The sequence below is a fragment of the Vulpes lagopus genome, chromosome 5 (genome assembly GCF_018345385.1).
Source record: "Vulpes lagopus strain Blue_001 chromosome 5, ASM1834538v1, whole genome shotgun sequence".
Lineage (NCBI taxonomy): Eukaryota > Metazoa > Chordata > Mammalia > Carnivora > Canidae > Vulpes > Vulpes lagopus.
Genome location: NC_054828.1, coordinates 82507192 through 82513897, shown reverse-complemented (window position 1 = coordinate 82513897; position 6706 = coordinate 82507192). Strand labels below are relative to the sequence as shown.

The 6706-nt window shown below is 43.6% G+C and overlaps 1 protein-coding gene across 1 annotated transcript in view; it reads left to right on the top strand.

The window, feature by feature from the left end:
- The first annotated feature begins 853 nt into the window (after positions 1-853).
- PAIP2B (poly(A) binding protein interacting protein 2B) overlaps positions 854-6706 on the top strand; it is a 32645-nt gene continuing 26792 nt past the window's right edge. The window contains exon 1 of the mRNA XM_041755474.1: positions 854-1024. The gene's annotated coding sequence lies outside the window, so the exon portion shown is untranslated. The remainder of the gene's footprint in view (positions 1025-6706) is intronic.

Below are 6706 nucleotides of genomic sequence, written 5' to 3'. Positions count from 1 at the left end.
TGACTTTATTTCACTGCCCATTTCATTTTTATCCACTCATCATGTAATCACTTATTAAACCTCTACTTTGTGTTATGTGTATAGGCAGCATGAGAGGTGGGGAGAGACAAAGACGTATAAAGACTTCCGTAAAGAAATCCTCGCTTCCTGAGGTATAAAATTTAAAGTCCCTAGCAAGCAAAAATGGGACACCCTAAGTTTAAGGGGGAGATTTAAAAGCACTCAAGAATTTAGGTTTGTTTCTAGAAGTGTGAGACATCTCTCTGCCGCTTTCGACCCCCTCCAGGGAGCCCAGCTCCGCAGCTTCCCGAGGGTGAAGCGCAGCGCCAGCTCCAGCCTAGTTCTAAGGCTCCTCCCGGGGCTCTGGACAGTCAGGGAAATCCCACTGGGGCCCGCCCCTGTGCCCCTCCCGGCTAGGTTGAATGGCGCAACCCGCTGGGAGGGGCCGCGGACTCAGCCAATAGAAGGAAGCGCCAGCCGGAGCCTGTGTAAACAAACCCCGAGGTGCGGCGCCTTGGGTTCCCCCCCCACGTGGGGGCTGGACGCTTCCTCGGCTCTACGCCCATTCAAGACGAGCGCAATGTCCTTTCAACCAATCAGAGCTGGTGTCTCCCGAAAGGAGGCGCTCCACCCTGGGAGAAAGAACGAAGGCGGCGAAAAGACAGATGTTAACACCAATCGGAAGCTGGAACTTCTGAAGGAGTGGGCGGGAACTGCCTCCCGTTTGGACCAATAAGCATCACACATGCCCTTCTAGGCGACTGAGCGGCATCATCTTCGGCCCAATAGGCGAGTGGGGCGGTGCCCAGCAACCAATGGCTTGGGTTCGGGGGCGGAGTAAGGAGCCAGTGTGCTGTAAGAGGTAACCTGGCGAGTGGCGAGCGACGCTTCTCCCGTGCTGTGGCTCACGCTTTGGTACTGGAGGCCGAGACTCTTCTGGCGACGGCGACCTCTGCGGCGACGGCTGAGGCTCTCGGAGGAGTGGCAGAGTACGATCTGGAGGAAGGGCTTCTGATCAGCCCAGGTGGGCTTGGGCAGCCGGGCTGCCAGGGAGGGGGACCCACGGGAAGCGTCTGTCTCCTGGCTCTGGGGGCGCCCTGCGCCTGCCTTTCCTCCGCAGCCGTCGGGGCTGTGAGGGGCGACGCGCGCGGGTCCGGGCTCCTGTGGGGAGGGTCCCAGGTCTTGGCCGTCGGAGAGAAGGGACGTCCGCTGGGGTTACCCTCTGCCTCTCGCGGGCGTCAGGGCGTCTTAGCCCCGTTCTCCCCGCACAGGCGCGCTCTTCCTCGCTCGCCCCTCAGTTTCCCGGAGCCCCCTCAGCCTCCTGCGGACTGGACCCTCCGGCTTGCGAGTCCCCTCACTACCCCGGTGCAACACCGCGAGGCAAACTGACCGGTGCCGCCTCCCGCGGTCCCCTTCCCGGCGGCGAGGCGGACGAGGTGCGCGTTTTCACCCCTCCCCCATTCGCGGGCCCCGGTGCGTTATCTGCTTTGCGTCTACTCCCGCCCCCTCCCCACTTTACTCCAGCTTTGGTTCTAGAAACCTAATTTGAGTTAGGAACCCTGGCCACTTCTCTGCCGCCTTCTGTTCTGCGAGTGAGTCCCTCGCCCCTCCCACCCCCTAAATTTCATCCACATCGCTCATGAAAACTAACATTTTCCACTTGCTCGGTCCAAGCAGCTGGAAGGTGAACGCCAGAGACGCAGAATACTCAGTACAGGGAGCTTTGCAAGATTGGGAACTTTAATCGGTTTCCTTAATGGTAAACTATTCTTGCCTTCCTTAAAAATGGTATTTGGTCGTAATATCCTCTGCGAAATCTTTGTCCCGGTAGTTGTTTTGGTGATAGTTTCTGAAAATGGACGTGAGAAGGGTTTACTGGCCACAAGAAATTTAAAATGTATTATTATTTTAAGTAGGCAGTTTTCACTATTCCTCCTTTCTTTCTTTATTCATTGTACCTTAAAAAGCTTAACTGGAGTACCAGAGAGTTTCCAATGTAAGGGCCTGTCCACCCTACTTTATCATAAAATATATGACCTATTTTAGCTGTGTAGCACCATGTGATTTGATCACACCCAGACTATGGATAATACGGCATTAAAACTACTGAAAAACAATATTCTCTTTTCCCCATTCACAGAGGATTTGTATTCACATTTATAGTATATCAGTTTGTGTTTTAATGATGTTGGTTCTAGCCACATAATGATGTCAGTTCTAGATAATAGTGCAAACTGTGTCATGCCTAAATAAAATTATGCCAAGAAATTTATGGGGAAAAGTAGCTTATCACTTTAGAGTTTTGAAAATGTTAATTTAGATATTGGACAGTAAGGGTTTTATTTTGAGGAAATAGAAGTATTGGATTAAGTGTGATGGGCCCCTTAGGCTATGTGTGTATGAGAGTGTGCAGGAGAAAATACACGTGTACAAAACTTTGTAGGTTCTAAAAGTACTTAGTTTCACGAATTCATATAAATTGTAATTATTTTTCTCAGTACACAGGTGAAATGTAACGCGTGTTCAGAATGCGTTTGATATGTAAAGTGTGTTTTGGCCAGAATTTAGCAAGTTTTTGTAAAAAAAAAGTCTTACTGTTTTATCTTATTTGTAATACATGTGTATTTTTCCTTGTATTTTGCTATGGTAAGACTGTACCTTGTATATAGAGAAATAAGTCTAGTAGAGTGAATTAAGAGGAATCTTTACTCTGAGGAGGCAACATTGCATTAATAGACCATATGTTTGAGCCCTGCTAATAAATCACATGAAAAAGAGGAAGCTCTTAAAGCTATTCTAACAAATGCCCAGGTATTGAGAACAATAAAAAGTATTAATTACAGTATTATTAGCAGTCATCAAAGAAAAGTTCTGGAAAAACTGCAAATCTATGAGTTAGTTGCTATTATGAGTTGGCATAAGGCTGTGGTTGAAAACCAAAGGTATTTTTTTTACAGTCTTTTCAGGTGTATTGGTGCGTAGTAATAACTCATTTGCAGATTTAAAAGATTGTAACTATGATTTCTTCCTAGAGATCTTGTCTTTAAGGAACTAACAGTTTAATGAGAGAGAGACCTGTAAACCAAAAATTAAATGCAGAGGGAGAGGTTCTGCAGTGCAGGGTGTATGTAGGGCACCGACAGGCAGTGTGACCCCATGTTCCCGCCATTTCCTAAACCTGTCTATTTTACACACTTGGGTCTCTCTCTGTACTGTTTCTCTCTTCTTGAAAGCCTTTTCCACACCTTATATGCTTAGTGAGATTCTATTTCAAAATCTCCTGAAGCTTGACACTGGCCTGCACTCCATCCAAATAATTGTTTTCTATATCTTTCCGTTATTTCATTATAAATGATTATCTTTAATTCTCATTATTTGCAGTAATTTTGGTCTATAAAGCCACCTAGAGCACTAAATTAGCAAATACTGAACCAATGCTCCTAGGGAAAATATGTATATGTATATATCTTACGTAGGTTATAATCTTATATAAATACAGTTCATCCTGGTAAATTCTATTTTCTTTATTTCAAAAGAGAAAATGAGGTTCAGAAGTGTTAAGTGATTTCTCTGAGCCCACCTTCGAACAAGTGCCTGAGTTAGGATTCAAACTCTGACTGGCCCCTAAGCCAGAGCTTCTTGTGCTATACTCCACTGCCCCCTGCCATCCGTGTCTTTTAGTCATCTTTGTATGAGACTGGAAACACAAATGCAGAGCACTACCTTGTTCTACCTTAGCTGGGAATGTGTTTGAGGGGTGACTCCACTTTTGCACCTTGTGCATGTGTGTGGACGACAGAGAAAGCAACCGTGAGGGTTGGTTTTGTGGTTACAAAGATATTTTAGCAAGTAGGAGAATTCACAAATACACAATCCATAAAAAAGTGAGGATCAGCTGTACTTATAAATGACCTCTGGTGTCTATTTCCTGATAGCCCTTTTTGCAGCCCACTGTAGAATGTTCTTTTAGCTTCTTTGAGAATATGTTCACTTATTCAACAAATATTTATTAAGCACTTACTGTAACCAAGGCTTTATTTTAGACTCTGGTGAACAAATAGATTAAGCTCTTGGCCTTCCTGATATTATAAGATAAAATCTTACGATTTTAGAAACAGTTAAACAGCTCAGAGAAAGAAACAGTTAACAGCTCAGGGGAGAGGTCCAGGTTGGAATGATAAATTGACCAAAGTAAAACCTGGTGTGCCCCCTCCCACTTCACATCCCCTAGCATATTGACTTTTAGGACATTTCTGTTTAACTCTGTGCTTAAACTCTTCCTTTTAAGCCTCTCTCCATTAACCTGACTCATAGGAATGTTTTCCAGGTGCATAGAACTTTGAGACAGCATTCCAAGCAGGGATCAGCAGGTGCAAAGGGACAGAGACATAAACAAACAAAAATCACCTAAGGAAAAAAACTGTGAATGGGCTTGGCGAGAGGGCTTGCCACAACTGAGTTAACTCTGACCACTGCTGTTCCATAGGGGATGCAAGTTTTAGGGAGAAAGCATAATGTTCTCAAGCTGATGGCAAGGTATCACTAACAGTTCAGAAATACAAGAATTGAATTCTGGGTAACTGTTATAACGTAGTGACTTTGTTTACTTCTTCATTGTGAGGCTCATATGTGCCCTACACTGTTTCAAGGTGCTGAAAATATAATCCAACTTACTCTCAAAGAGCTCACCATCTAGCAAGGAGACAGATGGATGAACTGGTTTATCCTGTGTTAAGTGAGATAATAGAGCTATAACTAAATGCTGTGAAAACCAGGAAAAAAGGAATAGTTAGTAATATAGAGAGCACTGGGTGAGATAATGAGATAATATTTGAGCAAGGCTTTGGTGTGTAAAGAGGTAGGAGTTCACTAGACTGAACATAGGAACTTCTAAAAGAATTAGTATTTTTGTGTTAGGCAAGATTTAAGAACTATCTATTTTTACTGTATCTATTTTGGGTGTTCAGTTAATAATTACTTTTATCCGGGCAGTTAGTCTAAACATATGATGCAAACAGTTAGGCTGTAGTAGAAGAATTTTGTGTCAAAATAAGCTGGGTTAAACAAAGGTTTCTATGATGTAAGACTTCTCTAGAGCCTTTATTATATTAATGTTTACTGTGATTTGTAGATCCCCAGAAGGGGTGCATTGTATTTAACCATGACTTTTCCTTTCCACCCCTCTGCAATATATCTAATTATCTTTTGGAACAGGATTATATGAGACATAGTTTAAGGAATGATGAATTAAATATACTTTGGAGCACCTGGGTGGCTCAATCTGTTAGGCATCCAATTTTTGATATCAGCTCAGGTCATGATCTCAGGATTGTGAAATTGAGCTCTGCATCAGGCTCCTTGCTGGGTGTGGAGCCTGCTTAAGATTTTCTCTCTCCCTCTCTCTCTCTGCTCCTCTTTGTTTTTTATTTTTTTAATTTATTTTTTATTGGTGTTCAGTTTGCCAACATACAGAATAACACCCAGTGCTCATCCCCTCAGTGCCCGTCACCCAGTCACCCCCACCCCCCGCCCACCTCCCTTTCTACCACCCCTTGTTCATTTCCCAGAGTTAGGAGTCTCTTGTGTTCTGTCTCCCTTTCTGATATTTCCCACTCATTTTTTTCTCCTTTTCCCTTTATTCCCTTTCACTATTTTTTATATTCCCCAAATGAATGAGACCATATAATGTTTGTCCTTCTCCGATTGACTTACTTCACTCAGCATAATACCCTCCAGTTCCATCCACGTTGAAGCAAATGGTGGGTATTTGTCGTTTCTAATGGCTGAGTAATATTCCATTGTATACATAGACCACAGCTTCTTTATCCATTCATCTTTCGATGGACACCGAGGCTCCTTCCACAGTTTGGCTATTGTGGACATTGCTGCTATATAAACATTGGGGTGCAGGTGTCCCGGCGTTTCACTGCATCTGTATCTTTGGGGTAAATCCCCAACAGTGCAACTGCTGGGTCATAGGGCAAATCTATTTTTAACTCTTTGAGAAATCTCCACACAGTTCTCCAGAGTGGCTGCACCAGTTCACATTTCCACCAACAGTGCAAGAGGGTTCCCCTTTCTCCACATCCTCTCCAACATTTGTGGTTTCCTGCCTTGTTAATTTTCCCCATTCTCACTGGTGTGAGGTGGTATCTCATTATGGTTTTGATTTGTATTTCCCTGATGGCAAGTGATGCGGAACATTTTCTCATGTGCTTGTTGGCGGTGTCTGTGTCTTCCTCTGTGGGATTTCTGTTCATGTCTTTTGCCCATTTCATGATTGGATTGTTTGTTTCTTTGCTGTTGAGTTTAAGAAGTTCTTTATAGATCTTGGATACTAGCCCTTTATCTGATAGGTCATTTGCAAATATCTTCTCCCATTCTGTAGGTTGTCTTTTAGTTTTGTTGACTGTTTCTTTTGCTGTGCAAAAGCTTCTTATCTTGATGAAGTCCCAGTAGTTCATTTTTGCTTTTGTTTCTCTTGCTTTCATGGATGTATCTTGCAAGAAGTTACTGTGGCCAAGTTCAAAAAGGGTGTTGCCTGTGTTCTCTAGGATTTTGACAGAATCTTGTCTCACATTAAGATCTTTCATCCATTTTGAGTTTATCTTTGTGTATGGTGTAAGAGAATGGTCTAGTTTCATTCTTCTGCATCTGGATGTCCAATTTTCCCAGCACCATTTATCTGCTCCTCTTTAAAACAAAT